Raw genomic sequence first — 18,018 nt, 5'->3', positions numbered from 1 at the left:
GGAGACAAAGCAGTAATTAGGAAAGGGCTGAAGCGAGAGGGCCCTGTTGAAAAATGGAAGAGAAGAAACAATTCTCAAAATATGGTACTCTTGTCCTTCTTTTCACTGTGGGGTGATGATATTGTTGATTCCCTTTACGTGTAAGTAAAGTATGAGAAAGCATGTCTACTACTGAGGTATTGCCATGTAAAAGATTACATGCTTGGCTTTTGTAAGGAAGAAGTTGTATTTGTGATCCTAGATTATAGCACGGGAAAAGCTCAGGAGCGCACCATAAGAATTCTTTGAACGCAATGTAAGGTTCTAACCTTGTTCATAGGAATTGAACCAGCACGGTTTTCAATCGTGGTATTTTTAGAGGAAGATGATTTGCTAAGTACTGATTACATCAGCATTTTTGGCATACCAAACATGGTCAATCTAGTCAATACACTAGCAAAGACGTCCCAAATCATGTTGTTAATTTCATGCCCCCCAGAGCAGTTGCTATTCACTGAGATTAATTCAAGTACTCCATCCATCACCTTGCTGTTGGTGCAGTTGCCTCTCTAAGGTTCAAATTGATACTTTTTTGCGCTGCATTTGCATCACCTTTTGGCGCAAAAGCGGCGCAAACTTACAAAATACAATTATGTTTTGTAAGTATGCGCCACTTTTGTGTAAAAAAATGACGCAAATGCGGCACAAAAAAGTATAAATAAGGGCCTAAGTGCGATGGGTATGCCCTGATTTGTGTCCCGTGCTCACTGTCAAATAAAACAGAAGAGTGCCCCTGTACAAAAGAATATGGGGGCGGGCAACATCAGGGAAAAACACAATGTGGAAATAAACAAAATAGCCACCCCGCATGATACAGTCCTGAAATAATTCAAAGTTAAAATATTATGAGTCCTTGATCAGTAAGTTATACATATTTATAAAATATCTTATCTTCAAAAATAGATAATTTGAAATCATTGAATTCAATGTGATTTACGGATAAACATATTCTCAAATTATTATTAACACCACAACAACGGAAATTGTTACATACACAGCAACAGCATAAATACTCCCACAAATACAAAACATATATAGCCTGCTATACCTTCAACACGCTAGCATATAAATCATTCATACTTCAATCGTACCAAAACCCTTTTTTCTTTTTTAAAATGTCCTTGAACAGCAATGAAGTACCACCCAACCCTGCTGTCAAGTATAACCTTAGAGAGATACATGTTTAGAATCTACTTGGTTCCCCACTAGAAATACATTCTCATTCATTGTGATAACAATAATCATTAGGATACAACATCAATGTGACATACATTTTTCTGTCACTATAATTCAAGCAAATGCAACATTTAATCCTCTTGCTCCATTTATAGGCTGAGCGGTTTATTGGTTTCCAGGCTTCTCGTTTATGCGCTGACATGTTTCGGTGATACACGAAAATGAAGACGCCTTCAGTGGGGCAATAAAAACAAAAGCGGCAGGGAGGGTGGGTGTTAGGGGGTAGAAAAAAATCACAGATTCTGATACCAAGGTGGGGAATTCTGAAAACAGGAAACACAGGTCTCAAATTAGGAAAACTATAATAAACCAACAACATATTTGTTAGATGGATAAGTATGTCGACAAACCTCCACCATGCTGTTTACCCATCCTAGTGCCTGAAGACAGAATACTTAAAGTTTGGAATGCCTCATGATGATCATGCACATACTTCCCCATGTGCCATAACACTTGCAAGGACAACGTGCACAGTAAAGAATAACAACCATGGAAGAATACAAAAATAAAAACATAAAAAATACACATGCCAGCTGTTATATGTTTTACTGATCTAAACAAAACAGGAGGAAAACATCAAGTGAATTCTTCATATGCATCTGGCCCTCATGCCATAAGGCCATATTGCTCATGAAGCTTACCTCTTTAGTCGTCATAGGAAACACAACACGTGCAGTATATAATAAAGACACTGAGGGGGTCATTCTGACCCTGGCGGTCGGTGATAAAGCGGCGGCTAACCCGCCAACAGGCAGGCGGTAAAAAAAAAAGAATTCTGACCCTGGCGGGAACCGCCAACACAGACCGCCACTTTAACACTCCGACCGCCACGGCGGGACAAACAAACAGCGCGGCGGTCACCACCAACAGGCAGGCGGGAGACAATGTACCGCCCACCCTATCACAACTCACCAATCCGCCACCTTTTCCGGGGCGGGAGCACCGCCGATAAAAACACGGCGGAAACAGACTACGAACGGGAAAACGCTCACCTCTATACACTCCACGAGGACGGAGGACAGCATGGAACCCGAATTAAACATCCTACCTGCTCTCGTCTACCTGCTCACCTACCACGAGTACGAACTCTGGCGCAGACGACAACGGTGAGTACCGCACCTACGACACAGGGGAGGGGGGAGGAGGAAGGGTTACGGGCACACACATACGTAATACACCCACCCCCCATCTATCTACACACCAATGCAGAGCACCAAGTCAAAGTGACACCACCCAACCCCCCCGGAATAATGAAAAGATATAAATAAAGTGAGAAACCAAATAGATGTATAAAATAGGTTCATTTAAGTCATGGTAAAACATGAAAATAAAAATCAATTGAAAACATTGCGTAACCGATAAATAGAGGCAATAAGTCCTGGCCAGTCAATGAAATTTCAACTGTCCGTGGGCCACAGTGTATCAACAAATGGGCAAAGCCCACACAGGAGACCTGAGTTCGTTGGAGAGAACACTGCAGGGGCATCAGATGATAAAACTACAGGCACCTCAGGGGGAAGGGAAGTGGGGGCACCACAGCCACATGAGTCCACGACGCCAGATCCACGACGGGGCCACCATGCCCGCTGTGCCATCCTGGGGAGTGCAAAGCCACAGTCTCTCAAGTCTCTACAGTGGGTGGCTTGCCCACTGTTACATCCTGGGGATTGCAAAGCCACAGTCTCTCTAGTCTCTACAGTGGGTGGCTTGCCCACTGTTACATCCTGGGGAGTGCAAAGCCACAGTCTCTCAAGTGGATAACAGTCTCCACAGGCAATGGAGGAGGCAGGGTGGCCCGAGTGCAGCGTGAACAGTAGCTCGACACAGAACCGGCACTGTCAATGGGCCAGCGGTGCTTGAGACGGCAGGGCCCGGCGGAGCGGTGCTTGACAGGAAGGGCCCAGCGGAGCGGTGCTTGACAGGAAGGGCCCAGCGGAGCGGTGCTTGAGACGACGGGGCCCAGCGGAGCGGTGCTTGACAGGAAGGGCCCAGCGGAGCGGTGCTTGAGACGTCGGGGCCCAGCGGAGCGGTGCTTGAGACGGCGGGGCCCAGCGGAGCGGTGTTTGAGATGAAGGGCCCAGCGGAGCGGTGCTTGAGACGGCGGGGCCCAGCGGAGCGGTGCTTGAGACGGCGGGGCCCAGTGGAGCGGTGCTTGACAGGAAGGGCCCAGCGGTGCCTTTCTGGACGGCGGGGCCCTGTTCAGCGGTGCCTTTCTGCACGGCGGGCCCTGTTCAGCGGTGCCTTTCTGCACGGCGGGGCCCTGTTCAGCGGTGCCTTTCTGGACGGCGGGCCCTGTTCAGCGGTGCCTTTCTGGACGGCGGGGCCCTGTTCAGCGGTGCCTTTCTGGACGGCGGGGCCCTGTTCAGCGGTGCCTTTCTGCACGGCGGGGCCCTGTTCAGCGGTGCCTTTCTGGACGGCGGGGCCCTGTTCAGCGGTGCCTTTCTGCACGGCGGGGCCCTGTTCAGCGGTGCCTTTCTGGACGGCGGGGCCCTGTTCAGCGGTGCCTTTCTGGACGGCGGGGCCCTGTTCAGCGGTGCCTTTCTGCACGGTGGGGCCCTGTTCAGCGGTGCCTTTCTGGACGGCGGGCCCTGTTCGGCGGTGCCTTTCTGGACGGCGGGGCCCTGTTTAGCGGTGCCTTTCTGGACGGCGGGGCCCTGTTCGGCGGTGCCTTTCTGTACGGCGGGGCCCTGTTCAGCGGTGCCTTTCTGGACGGCGGGGCCCTGTTCAGCGGTGCCTCTCTAGACGGCGGGGCCCTGTTCAGCGGTGCTTGTCCTGCAATTCACGGGAGTCAGACCTGGCCAGGACTCCCTGCTCAGTCGCCCTCCGACCGTGCCGTTGCTGGACCCTTCGTTGACGGTGTCCTGGGCCCTTGGCTGTCCTCCCTCACACCCGGGATGGGGCTTGTGGGGCCCTCCTGGTCCGCGCTCCTGCTGGCTGACTTCTCCGCCCTGCTGCCCTTGCCCTCCTTCGATGTGGCTCTCTGGGCCTTGCCTCCCCTGGATGTTGTGGCAGGTGAAGTGGCAGAACTTTGGTCCTTGGGGGCAGCCGTGTCAGGCTTCTCGCGGCTGCCCCTCACTTTACGGGTCCTCTTTCCAGGGGGGGGGGCTGGCTGTCCCCTTGCTGCTGACTGATGTATCACTGCTGGCAAAGGGGGGACTCCAAAATCCATGCACCACGGTGACACCTGAACCCGGGCTGGTGGTGGCTGAGGTGCTCTTGGGACTCTTAGCAGATGGAGGGGGTGGGTCAGGGGAGGGAAAGAGGTCAAGACTGGAGAGGTAAACTTTTTTAGGACCAAGGTAAAGGGTAGGTGCAGTGGTTATGGGAGTGGAGGAAGAGGAGGTGGTTGTAGGAGAGTCAGGTGTGCTGTCCTTGGGTGAAGGTGCATGGGCTGGAGGCTGTCGTGAGGTGGTTGGCTGTTGGGTGGGTGGCTGCCTGCGTTTGTGTGTCTTGGAAGAGGGGGTGACAGACACAGGGGGAGAGGACACAGGGGACGTGTAAATGGCAGTAGGGGTGGTGACTGCACGTGTGCGGACTGTACTGGAGGGTGTGCTGGTGATGGAAGTACTGGCTGTTGGTGGTGTGCATGCAGGTGTGAGTGGAGACGTCACAGGGAGGGAGGAGGGAGACGAGGAGGTGGGGGACACAAAGGTGGTAGTGGCTGTTGGCATGTCTACATCTGGGTGTTGCTTGGGTGAATGTTTGTGTGATCTGTGGTGCTTATGTCTGGATGAGCTGCCCTTGGGTGTTGAGGTGTGTGCAGGCTGGTCTGATGGTGTGGATGGGATAGGCTGAGGAACAGGAGACAGAGACAGGGTGGAGGCAGTTAGAAGAGGGAGGCTGGAAACAGGGACAATGGCTGCCGTCAGTGCTGAGGCCAGAGATTTGAACGATCGTTGATGGGCAGCCTGACCCGAATGAATGCCCTCCAGGTATGCATTGCTACGATGCACCTCCCTCTCTACCCCCTGGATGGCATTCAAAAGGGTAGACTGCCCAACAATGATGGTTTGTAGGAGGTCAATGACCTCCTCACTGAGGGCAGCAGGGGTAACAGGGGCAGGGGCTGAGGTGCCTGGGGCGAAGGAGATGCCCGCCTTCTTGGGCGAGCGGGCACGGAGCGAAGGCTGAGGGGCTGGTGGGAGGGCGGAGCTGGTGCGCTGGGTGGCGGCTGTACCTGTAGAGGCGGGGGGCACGGATGTTGCCGCCACCGCTAGGGAGCTCCCATCCGAGGACGTGTCGGTGTCGCTGGTGTCACCACGGGTCCCCGTTGTGAAGCTCCCCTCGCCCTCCGTATCACTGGTGGCCTCGGTGTCTGTGCCATGGCCCACCGGGGCCTTGTGACTTGCAGCTCCCTCGTGCTCCGGTGCCAATTCTCCTCCACCTGATGATGCTAATGCACACATGCACAAGAAGACAAAGATAAAGGGTGGGGGGAGAAATAAAAACAGGTTGAGTGCATGCATTGTCCACACCGTTGGCGGAGAGGACAGACACAGGAGCCTCATGCACTAAGCCGCGCAATTGGGGTACACTACTCAGTACTTGTGACTAGGCCAACAGGTCTAGGGACAACAAACGTGCACATGGGTGATGCAGGACCATGGATAGCTGCACTTGTCACCCTACAGAGGTGGGGGGCGGGGGCACAGGGACATGGCTAAAGGAGAGGACTACACTACAGAAAGCGCCCTGGCCTAATGTCACCCACAGCCCTCCTCCCCCACCCAGGCACCTCCACTGCACGTAAAGATATCTGAATGTGCTGCTACTCACCCCCTTGTGTCTGCTGTGATGTCCTCACGCGCCCATCCAAATCGGGGTAGGCCACCGCCAGGATCCGGGACATCAGGGGGGTCAGGGTACGACTGGCACCCCTCCTAGGTTGGGAGGCCATCCCCAGCAGTGACTCGGCGGTCTTCCTGGTCCCGCAGCGGATGTCCTCCCACCTCTTGCGGCAGTGCGTGCCCCGTCTGTTGTGGACACCCAGGGTCCGGACTTCCTTGGCGATGGCACGCCAAATGTCGACTTTCTGATGGGCGCTGACCTATTTGACATGTACAGGGTGGAATTGGAAATATCATCATTTTTACGCATGTTAGATGTGATTGGCCCCCCCTCCCCAACCTTGCCATGTGGCACATGCTCTCATCTGTCGTGCCTTGCACTCGTCATTCTCTCCCCACCCCACCATCTTATATCCACCCCACTCAACACAGGCATAGCCCATTCAACGTGCACACAGTGTACTTACCTGTTGGTCTGGAGGACCGTAGAGTAGCGCATACTGGGGGAGGACCCAATCAACAAGTTTATCCAATTCCTCAGATGTGAAGGCAGGGGCCCTTTCCCCAGTCGCAGCAGCCATAGTATCTCCCAGACCGAGGTCACAGCAGCACTTGCAGTATAGGTCCTCTCCTGTGGATGATCAGGTCTCGAGTGATTAAGCAGATAGAAAATGGCGGTCACGGCCGCGGCGGTGCGTACCGCCGCGGTGCGTCCCACGACCGCCGGCACACCTAGTCATTGGCTTCTGAAACCCATAGGGTTCAATGTTAACCAATGCGGCTTGGCGCCGCGGTCTTCGACCGCCTACCGCCACGGTGTGTCACGCCAGCGCATTGACCTCACATCCCACTGTCACACTTCTCAGGTCAGGCAGCCGCCATTTCAAGGGCCCACATGGCTTAATTTCTACTGCGTCACACAGGCCTAGGCCTTGCATTGCCACTCATACAAGCCATTCAATGCATAGCGATTCGTGTACTGTGCAAGCTGTAGTTACGTACCTGTGGGTTGCTTGACTCAGTGCTCCATGTTGTCCTTCCTAGGCACCGTCCGCTGGGACTTGCGAGGAGAAGGAGGAATCCTCCGGTGTACCGACCGCTGGTGGACCTTTCGACAATGGAGGAACGTCATATTATACTTCGATACCGACTTGACCGAGCCACTATACATGAACTGTGTGCCCAGCTGGAGCCAGCACTGATGTCCCCCATCCGCCAACCCACAGGAATTCCCCCTCTGGTGCAGGTTCTGTCAGTCCTCCATTTTTTGGCAAGTGGGTCTTTTCAGACCACAGTGGCCATGTCATCAGGGATGTCTCAGCCTATGTTTTCTAAGATTTTGTCCAGAGTGTTGTCTGCCCTGACGAAATACATGCGGAGCTACATTGTTTTCCCTGAGGAGGGTGATTTGGCCACTGTGAAGGGTGACTTCTATGCCCTTGGACATATCCCCAACATCATTGGTGCCATTGATGGGACCCATGTGGCCTTAGTACCCCCAAAAGACGATGAGCAGGTGTACCGAAACAGGAAAAGTTATCATTCTATGAATGTCCAGGTGGTCTGTTTGGCTGACCAGTACATCTCCCATGTAAATGCCAAGTTCCCTGGGTCAGTGCATGACGCGTACATCATGCGAAATAGCAGCATCCCCTATGTGATGGAACAGCTACAGAGACAACGTGTGTGGCTAATAGGTGACTCTGGTTACCCTAACCTGCCGTGGCTACTGACCCCAGTGAGGAATCCCCGGACCAGGGCAGAGGAACGCTACAATGAGGCACATGGGCGATCTAGGAGGATCATAGAAAGGACCTTCGGGCTCCTGAAGGCCAGGTTTAGGTGCCTGCATATGACAGGTGGATCCCTAATGTACTCACCAAAGAAGGTGTGCCAGATCATCGTGGCCTGCTGTATGCTTCACAATCTTGCATTGCGACGCCAGGTGCCTTTCCTGCAGGAGGATGGTCCAGATGGTGGTGTTGTAGCAGCTGTGGAGCCTGTGGAGAGTGAAGAGGAGGAAGACGACGGGGACGACACGGACAACAGGGACACAGTTATACAACAGTATTTTCAGTAGCACACAGGTAAGAATCCCCCACGCCATTTGACATTTACTTCTGGCCTCCTGCATCTCTACTTTCTGTGTTTCCCCCCAGTTCCTTTCAACTGAATTGTGACTTTCTCTTCCCTTTCCAGAGCTGTATGACCCACTGCGTGACTTCTGCTTTGTTTTCCCATGGAGTAAAGCACATTGACATTGGTATGTTGTCATCACAATGTAACTGAACATTTTTGAACCGTTATGTGTAATACATTTGTTAAGAATACAAGCAGACTCCTGGGTGTTTTAAGTGCAATTGGTGATTTATTTAAAGTGCTACATATAGGTTGATGATAGTAAAATGGTGATGGGTGGGGGTGGAGTAATGTCCATGGCAGAGTCCAGTTCTCAGTCGCACAGGTGCATTGTCCATATGCCTGTGGAAGGATGGAGCAGGGGCAGTTCAAGGTTGGACAGGGTGACAATGTGGGACAGTGGAATGACATCAGGGGGTATCTGATGCTGGCGGGGGTCTTGGCATCCTACTCTGTCTTCCTTTGTGATCTCAGGTTCCTCTTGCGGGGTGGTTGATCTTCAGCAGGAGGTGGGGTTCTGGTGGCCTGTCGTTGTGTGGGGGCCTCCTGTCCACTAGCGCCGGCGGAGGTGGTAGGCTGTTCCTGGTCCAGGCTGGTGACAGGGGCCCTTTGGGGTGCCAGATTGTCCCGCAATGTGGTGACTATTTGGTTGAGGGCCAGGACGATGTTCCTGAGCTCCTCTCTGTACCCCATGTACCGTTCTTCCTGCTGTGCCTGGATCTCCTGGAACCTGGCCAGTACCGTCGCCATCGTCTCCTGGGAGTGGTGGTATGCTCCCATGATGGTGGTGAGGGCCTCTTGGAGAGTCGGTTCCCTGGGCCTGTCCTCCCCCCCTGTCGCACAGCAGCCCTTCCAGTTGCCCTGTTTGCCCGGGCCTCTGTCCCCTGGACGCCGTGCCCACTACCACTGCCCCCAGGTCCCTGTTGTTGTTGGGGTGTTGGGTCAGCCTGGGTGCCCTGTAGTGGCGGACACACCACTGATTGACGTGTCCTGGAGACAGAGGCATGGGCCCGCTGGGTGGGAGCTGTGCTGATATTCCCTGAGGGGGTTGGGTCTGCTGTGGCCTGTGTCTGTGTGTGGGGAACCGACTGTCCAGAGGTCCCCGATGGTCCGGGCTGGTCATCAGGTTCTAGGTCGACAGAGTTGCTGTCCTCACTGGGGGCCTGTTCTGGGGGTGGGATGGACAAATCTGGACCCTCCTGGCCGGTGTGTTGGCGTTCGGGCCCTGCAGGGGTAAAAGAGTATGGTTATTGCTTCTGTGTGTTCCATGGCGTGCGATTTGTGGGTGCCCTTGTCCCCCAGTGCTGGCATTCCCTTGTGAGAGGAGTTGTGAGGGTGGTTTGTGGGGGGGGATGGGTATGTGCAGTGGTCATGAATAGGTGATGGGTGTCGATGGTTTGTGTTGGCATTCAGGGTTTGGTTTTGGGTTGGGTGGGTTGTGCTGGTGACACATTGACAGGGCGGATGTGTGCTGGGGAGTTGGGGGTGAGGGTGGGGGTGTGGGTTGGCATGCTGGTGGTTGGGGGGGGGGGAGTAGTTGGGATTAGACTTACCAGAGTCCATTCCTCCGCCTACTCCAGCGAGGCCCGCAGGATGCAGGATGTTCAAGACCTCTTGCTCCCATGCAGTGAATTCGGGAGGAGTGGGTGGTGGTCCGCCGCCAATCTTCTGCACAGCGATGTTGTGTCTTGAGACCATCGACCGTACCTTCCCCCGTAGGTCGTTCCAGCGCTTTCGGATGTCTTCCCGGTTTCTGGGATGCTGTCCCACAGCGTTGACCCTGTCGAAGATCCTTTGCCATAGCTCCGCCTTCCTGGCTATTGTGGTGTGTTGCACCTGTGTGCCGAAGAGCTGGGGCTCTACCCTTATTATTTCCTTCACCATGACCCTGAGTTCTTGGTCCGTAAACCTGGGGTGTCTTTGGGGTGCCATGGGGTGGTGTGGATGAGGTGTGGGGTGGTGTTTGTGGTGATGTGAGTGGTGGTGTGTGGTGATGTGTGCGTAGATGTGGTGTGGTTGATGATGTTGGGTTCCTGTGTGTGTTGGGGTTTGCGATAGCTGTGCTCTCTCTCTCTCTCTCTCGCCTTCTCTCCGATTTTCTAGGAGTGGGGGTTTGTGGGTTATGTGGGTGTGTGTTTTATAGTTGCTTGGATGTGTGGGAGTGGAGTTTGTATGTGTATCAGGTGTGTGTATTTCAAATTGTCCAATGTGGCTGTGTTTTGTAAAGGTGTGTGTATTTTGACTGCGGCGGTGTGTACCGCCAATGGAATACTGCGGTTGAAAGACCGCCGCGTGGATTCGTGGGTCGTAATGGCATGGGCGTGTTTGTGTTGGCGTGGCGGTGGAGGTTTGGTCATCTCCAGTTTATCGCTGCCCGCTGATGAGGCGGCCTTCCGTGGATGTCGGGTTTTCGGCGGTTTAGCAGTTGGAGGTCAGAATGACCGTGGCGGTTTACCGCGGCCGCGGCGGTATGTTGGCGGCCTTCTGACCGGCGGTAAGGGCCTTTTACCGCCGAGGTCAGAATGACCCCCTCAATGTCTAAAAAGGAGTTACCATGCCTATAACGTCTCCACACAGGCCAAGAGAGATGAAGGGAAAAAAAAGGTACACAGAGGAAAAGACCATGATATATGTAAAAAAGATAAAGAATACACTGTGATATGTATCACATCCATAGTCAATAGGCAAAATATTAACTGGGGGATCATTACCCACATATGAGCATTTTGACGCTCAACATCACCCCTAATCGCTACACATAGCCTCAGACCTTACATAGATTGCCCTCAGGAACTGCAACTAGTGGGCACTGACTCCCTATGGCCAAGAAAGCAGCAAAGAAGCACAAAAAAAGATAACTCTGCGGATCAACGCAAGCATACTGCATTAAGAAAATATACGTTATAATTTGGTCATTGGTTCTTTGTCTTGATTCCCAACTAAGGGTTAGGTTGTGTATTGTGCCCCGTGTTTATATATCGGGTGGTTGGGTGCAATGTTTTTCCCAATCATATTTTTTTTTCCCAATATATCGGTCAATGCCTGGGTTTTATTTCTTTTTGTTCAGTAATGTTTGGGTATGTATTGTGCCTTTTGTCAGGGAGGACCTGAACTGACAGTTCATGTTTGACTGTTCAAATTATAGGAGAGTCACGGTTGATTACATATGGCTGGGTCTAAACTGAGGTGGCATGGTGAGTGCAAAACAATTGTTTACCTTGCTGTTGTTGCTAAACTCCATATTAAGCTTGGAAACTTGGTCTTGAAGGAATTTCAGGCACATTTGTTAAAAGATGTGAAAAGGTCTGATGTCCTCCAGTCACAAGAGTGTATCATTAATTCACTTACGCTGGTTCAGAGGCACAATATTCTACATCTTATAGCTATAACAACTAATATAGAATTCTTCAATATGATTGCAGTTTTGAGTCACTCGTGACAAATAACATGTTATAATTTAGAAGTTTTTTGAATTAGTGAAGCTTCAAGTCCAAAGTTAATAGTTAAGTTGCATTTATCTGAATATGATGTAGTTACGCAGCACAGCTGTCAAAGCACTGTGCAGCCTCCACACTGGCCCATAGGCAGGGTAGACTGGGAGGATGAAATACTTTACTTTCTTATCCTGTTCCACATTTTTGCTCCCCTGGGAAATAAGACAGACTGTCCTGCACTAATGGGATGAAAACGCCCACTTTTTCAGAACCAGTAGCTGTGATGCTCTATAGCATCATCTCTTTATCCATCATAGACACTACTGCAGAGGGAGGCCAACAGTATTGTAATGGAACTACATTCCTTAGGATGGTATGATTTACTATCTGTAGTTTTGCAAGCAAATCCTCAAGTATGTCCTGCTGTATCATTGTTATCTTATGAGTGGCTAGCTATTAAGATTTTGAAATCTTAGTGGCACTGTCTCTCGGTCAGGAAAAGCTTTTAGTAATAGGTGGTGCCCTGGGAAGACAAAGACACTTCATTACAACAGAATACATGAGTGTGGGAAAGTCATTGTTTTTGCCCTGATCAACCCTCAAACTTTTGGACTGATACTGGTGGTTACTGACTCTGACTGTGCCCTGGGCACTGCTAACCAGTCCCAGGACCAGTGCTCTTTGTATATGCAAATGACACCTAATTATAATTAACTCTGGCAACCTACCTATAAGTCCCCAGTATATGGTAGGGCATGTAGGTTTAGGGGCCCCAGTGTTGATTGTACACCCATAGGTCCACTCCTCTGGTGTCCAGTGTCATTTTAAAGGCAGGCATGCATTGCTGGCTGATTTTAAGTTAAAGTTAACCCCAAATTCGACTTGGAAATTAAAAGTGCTTCCAAAGTCCTAAACTACCTTATCTTTACATATAAGTCACCCCTAAGGACTGCCCTAATTGCCCCCAGTGTTGGGTGTAGTGTAAATGTAAGCAGGGACTTTATAAAATATGCTTTATAAGCCTGGGTGAGGGGACAACAGCCAAATTTGTTTTCCCTACTGTAGTCAATGTGTCCCCTAGGCTAATACTGGAGACTTTATTTTAAAATAATAAAGTGTTATTTTCAAAAGAGAGGAGCTAAATATAGCAAGTTTGGTACCAAATTAAATGTCATAATAAATTCAACAACTTGCCAATGTTGAATTTAATATAACTAGCCCAGGGGAAAAGTTTTAGAACTCTTTCTGAAACCAATTTGAGCCCTGTAGTGCCCTTTCCTGATTGGTCAGCCTCTGGCAGCCTGAGCCAGGCTGCCTTACTGTGGAATGAAGTGGCCTGGGCTGACACAAAGAAAGCATATGGTGGGTGGAGAACTGCTACAGCCGAAGGTAAAGAAGAATGGGGGAAGAGTAGCCAAACTGGTCTTTAAAGGAGGGAAAGCCACTTGGGACAGAACTTGGACCTCCCCCATTTTCTGCACCCCAAGAGAAATAGGAGCCCCACTGATTGGATTAAGAGAGGGGCTGGAGTAGGTGTGGTAGAGGAATGTAACCACATGGTGGGCTTAGCCAGATGTAACCTTCCACAAGAGATTTCCTCCATGTTGGATTTTTAAAGAATGCTCCTTTCTGGATTGATTTTTGCCACACTTCACAAGAAATGGTCATCCCTGAGCGTGTTGGCCTGCACCCCATTGGAAAGGAGCACTCCCTACTTTCCAACCCCAGGAGCAAGGTTAAATATGGCAGACCTGCCCCTAAATTCAGATCCCTGCTGGAAGAAGATACTGGAAGAAGAAAGTCTGCTCTGTTGGATCCCTGGCCTGCACCTTGACACTGCACTCACAAGGACTGCACCAGCTGCACACTTTGGGCTTCACCAAGAAAAGGACTTTGACTTGCTTCTACAACTGCATGAATTGACCCCCTGTAAGCTGCAGGTACAAAGTAGCTGACCAGAATCCCCTGCATCAATTCCTGCAAGAATGGCCCAGCTGACCAGTGTTCGATAGCCATTTGAGGATTCTGACCAGGTGCATTTTGTGAACTTTAGTCCCAACTTCCAAAGAGCAACTCAGAGCTTCTGGAATCTTGCAGCAAGCTTGTGGACACTTTGTGGACCCAAAAAGTACTTCTGGAAGAAGTTTGGAGCAATTTTGGAAAAATGCTCTATCAGGTAACCAACACATTGATGAGAGTCAAGCAGGTGACGTCGAACCATGACCCAGCCTCCTGAATTTCAGATTTGTCCTGCTGAAGCTCTGGAGCTTTTCCCCGTCAATGAGACTACCAGGAGTTGAATGGGACCTGAAATGAAGCAAGCCACTGTTGTCGCATCGCAGCCAGGCCTGAAGAGGAGCCTCATCTGAAGACAAGAGAAAAAGCCCCAAAAATGTGATTAGTGGCCGATTACAGTCCAACTGCCACATTACGAGATTGGCAGGAAGACCCGCCAACCTACCGCCGACCATGCCAAGATCCCGACAGGCTGATGGCGGACCTGGTTGTAATCAGCCAGGGTGGCGCTGAACTCAGTGCTGCCCTGCTGATTACAACTTTGTTCTCTGCCAGCCTCTTCATGGTTGTTTCACCACCATGAAAAGACTGTCGGAGAACAAGTGCAGGGGGCCCCCTCTGCCTAGCACCCTTGAAATGCACTTTGCAGACAGTATGCATGTCAAGGTGTTGGTGCACCCTGCGTGCGGCAGCATTGCCACTGGCTCAATTATGAGCCGGGAACAATGCTGTCACACCATTTCCACTGGGCTGACCGACGGAAACCAGGAACAATGCTGTCACACCATTTCCACTGGGCTGACCGACAGAAACCAGGAACAATGCTGTCACACCATTTCCACTAGGCTGGTCGGCAGAAACCTTGGTTTCCGCCGGTCAGCCCAGTGGGAACGTTGTAATGGGGGTAATGGGGAGACTGCCAGCACCGCAGCCGTCTCCTCTATGGGAGTTTGATGGACAGATGTTTCTGTCTGCCAAACTCCTAATGACCCCCTACGTCCGAAGATAACATTTTGACCGAGGCCTTCCGTTCAGTGTAGCCGAGCAGGGTTCCATCGTGGTCATCCTCAAACTTTGACCTTGCCCAGTCGAGTGCAACAAGATGTCCCCAGTTGGCGCTTTTGGATTTAGGCGCTAGAAAGCATTTTTTTACAATTATTTTTTTTAATTCAGATGTCCGGTTCCCTACATTGGATTTTTGTCATTTTGGTGTCATTTTAAAGATAAAAATATTTTCTATTTTTTTAAATTGGTGTTGAACTTTTATTGTGAGTTGTATGTTACTTATTTATTGTATTGTTGATATTAAATTAATTACACGCCTGTCTCCTAAATTAAGCCTAACTGCTTGTGGGCCAAGCTACCAAGGTTTGAGCAAGGATTAATTTATTGAGAGCTTGACTGGATCTCATGGGGTGTGTGGCCTATTGCTAAGTGTAGACATCTACCTGCCCTTAAGAATACTCCACTTTCCAAGAAAGAGACAAAGGGCCAGCTATGCAAAAATGCCTTTTCTTATGTACAAACCTCAAATTGTGATTCTACTGCCTACCATACCAAAAACAACATCAAAAGCTGCATGATGGAAGTAACCACCTGGATGTGCACAAACGGCCTCAAGCTCAGTGCCAAGAAAATTGAGGTCCTGATCTTCAACAACTCTTCCTGAGACATCACTGAGAGCCCACCGAATTGGGACCCACCCGATCCCAATGACTGAACCCAAAACCTAGGCATCATCCTGGACACCAAACTTTCCATGCCACCACTAATCAATGCCGCCACATCCGTCTATGTCAAAATCCTCTCCATGTTCAGAAAAATCTTCGAATGGCTCCCCATGCACACCAGAAAAACAGTCACCCAGGCCTTTATCACAATCTAGTTAGACTACATCATGCCCTCTACTACTGAATACCTGTCCACCTCACACGCAAGCTCCAAACTATCCTTAATGCTTCAGCAAGACTTGTTCCCGACCTACCCCATCACACTCACATCATGCCCACTGTCAGAGAACTCCACTGGCTCCCCATCCAGAAACTATGCCAGTTCAAGATACTCACTCTCGACTAGAAAGCGCTATATCAGAAGAGGCCCACCTACCTCAACCGCCATCTGTACTTTCACCAGCCAACCTCCAACCTCCGATCAGCTCTGCTATTACTCATACACATTCCCTGCACTTGCAAAAGCAGGGCAAGAGGTCACTCATTCTCCTATTTAGCAGCAAAGACCTAGAATGTCCTCCCCCAGGACATCAGAACAGCCACCATTTTCAGAACTTTCTGCAAGAAATTGAAGATCTGGTTCTTCGTCTGATGTTCCTGAACCTCTGCACCTACTCAGCGCCGAGGGAATCTCACAGATGATTAGCTCACCCTCTACAAATCCCTTTTACATTATATTATGTTATGACAGCCTATTCCACTTTTCTTTTTTTAAAACATTCTGTTTTCCAAGTTGCATTTAAAAGCATTGCTTTATTTAAAATAAATCACAGACGTTGTGGTCTGTGCTGCACTGAGCAAGATCAGAACTGGTGTTTAGGAGAGAATTCCTTCAGGGATGTCACAAATTTAAAAATATCAATCTACACACTTCTGGCATTTGAATTTGGGAGTCAACCTTGAAGGTGAACCATATTTGAGACAAGTATGCCAGCCACCCCTTTTGCACTCCCAGTGGAATCTGTCACCTGGTACTTTTAAAGGATAAGATTGTTGTATCTAAAATAAGCCTTCTTCTGACTCCAGGTTGTTCCATACCCACACCTGATCAAGACCCTATTAGATGTAATGAAAATACACACCTTTTAAGAGGGTCGAAACATCAATGATTCTAGATGTCGCCAGCAATGTAACTGCTCTTTGCTAGGCATCTATGGACATATTAGCCCATTGAAGAGAGATTTCAAATTGGGACCCAATCCGGAGGCTTACTAAAAGAATGTGAATACTACATTATTATGTGTGATTTTAAGAATATGTATAGTCACTTTTTGATGCACTGCACAAGCACTTTTCTCACCTAGCACTTATGGATTTATTGTCATTTAACTACTATAAATATATGGTATACATTCAATAATTACTTTGTTTGGGGCTGCATGTATTTTGATTTATTTCTATGTTCAAATCTACTTTATGAGCATTTGTGCTATTATAAACTCTTTTGCTGTAGTATAAATCATATCTGACAGGACAGGATTGTCCTATATATCATTTGATACCCAAGTTTTGAGGAATACAGTATTACTATGCTGTCATTTAATGTAAGGTCTGCTGACCCCAGCAGACCACCATCACTGTGATGGCTGCGATTCATAGTGAGTCATGATTTTTAACCCATGTCATTAACATGTATGAGGTTGGTTGAATTGCGACCTATCAGGAACTGGTAATTTGTGAACTGACCTTTTAGTAGACAGGTCAGTTCACAAATTACCATACTGGTCACAAAAATACTGGCCACAAATTGCGACCAGTATTTTGCAAACAGTTCTTAGTGTAACTTGCGATCAGTATTTTGTGACCAGTTCTTAGTACATCTGGCACTAAGCATTTCTCAGGGGACAACTGAGTTTAGAAAACCTCAAAGTTTCAAATGAAAAATAACTGAAGGGAACATGCTAAATCAGGTGGATTGACTCATGGACATATGCCTTGGACTCTGTTTTCAAAATTGGCCTTGAAAATGTCTGATCCCAAAAGGATTTAATCTTGTTGTGATTATTGCTTGCATTTGCCTGATTGGAAGGTTGCTCAGAAGCCATAGCTAGGTATGCAATTCAAATTTTATCTTCCTATTAATATTCCCATTTTCAATTGGGCTGATTTATCTTTTAAATTAAGGAAATAACTGATATATGGCACAACAAGACATTTGCACTAATTTACAATAAGAATTTTCTGTGTTTTGAATTCTTCATTCTCCATAAATGAGAAGTGAGCATCTTAGATTCCACAATGGTGGCGTTTTTTACATTTGCCGGATGGCAAAGCAATATAAATCCTGCCAGGCCCACTGAAAACATCACCAGACCATTGTTTTTTGTTGTTTACAGTGTTACTTGTTCATGTTATGATCCTCATTGCAGCCACTGTGCTTGAAGAAGATGCAGAGCACATCAATAATATTATATGTAGGCTCTGTTTCATATTTTCACTGTTGGAGTGTTTGCTAGATTATTCATCCAGATATCCATTACCTAAGGAATGTCAGCATCCCCCTTTTCTAAATTGGTTCTTCTTGTGTGGTCTCAGACCTGATATTTGCCAATAATACTGTGATTCACTATTTTGCAAAGATTTGCAACTTAAATATGTAGGACTTTGTATTGCTATTTAATGATGCTACTCTAGGAC

Source organism: Pleurodeles waltl, chromosome 2_2 (assembly GCF_031143425.1).
Source record: "Pleurodeles waltl isolate 20211129_DDA chromosome 2_2, aPleWal1.hap1.20221129, whole genome shotgun sequence".
NCBI lineage: Eukaryota > Metazoa > Chordata > Amphibia > Caudata > Salamandridae > Pleurodeles > Pleurodeles waltl.
This window is presented reverse-complemented; position numbering follows the sequence as displayed.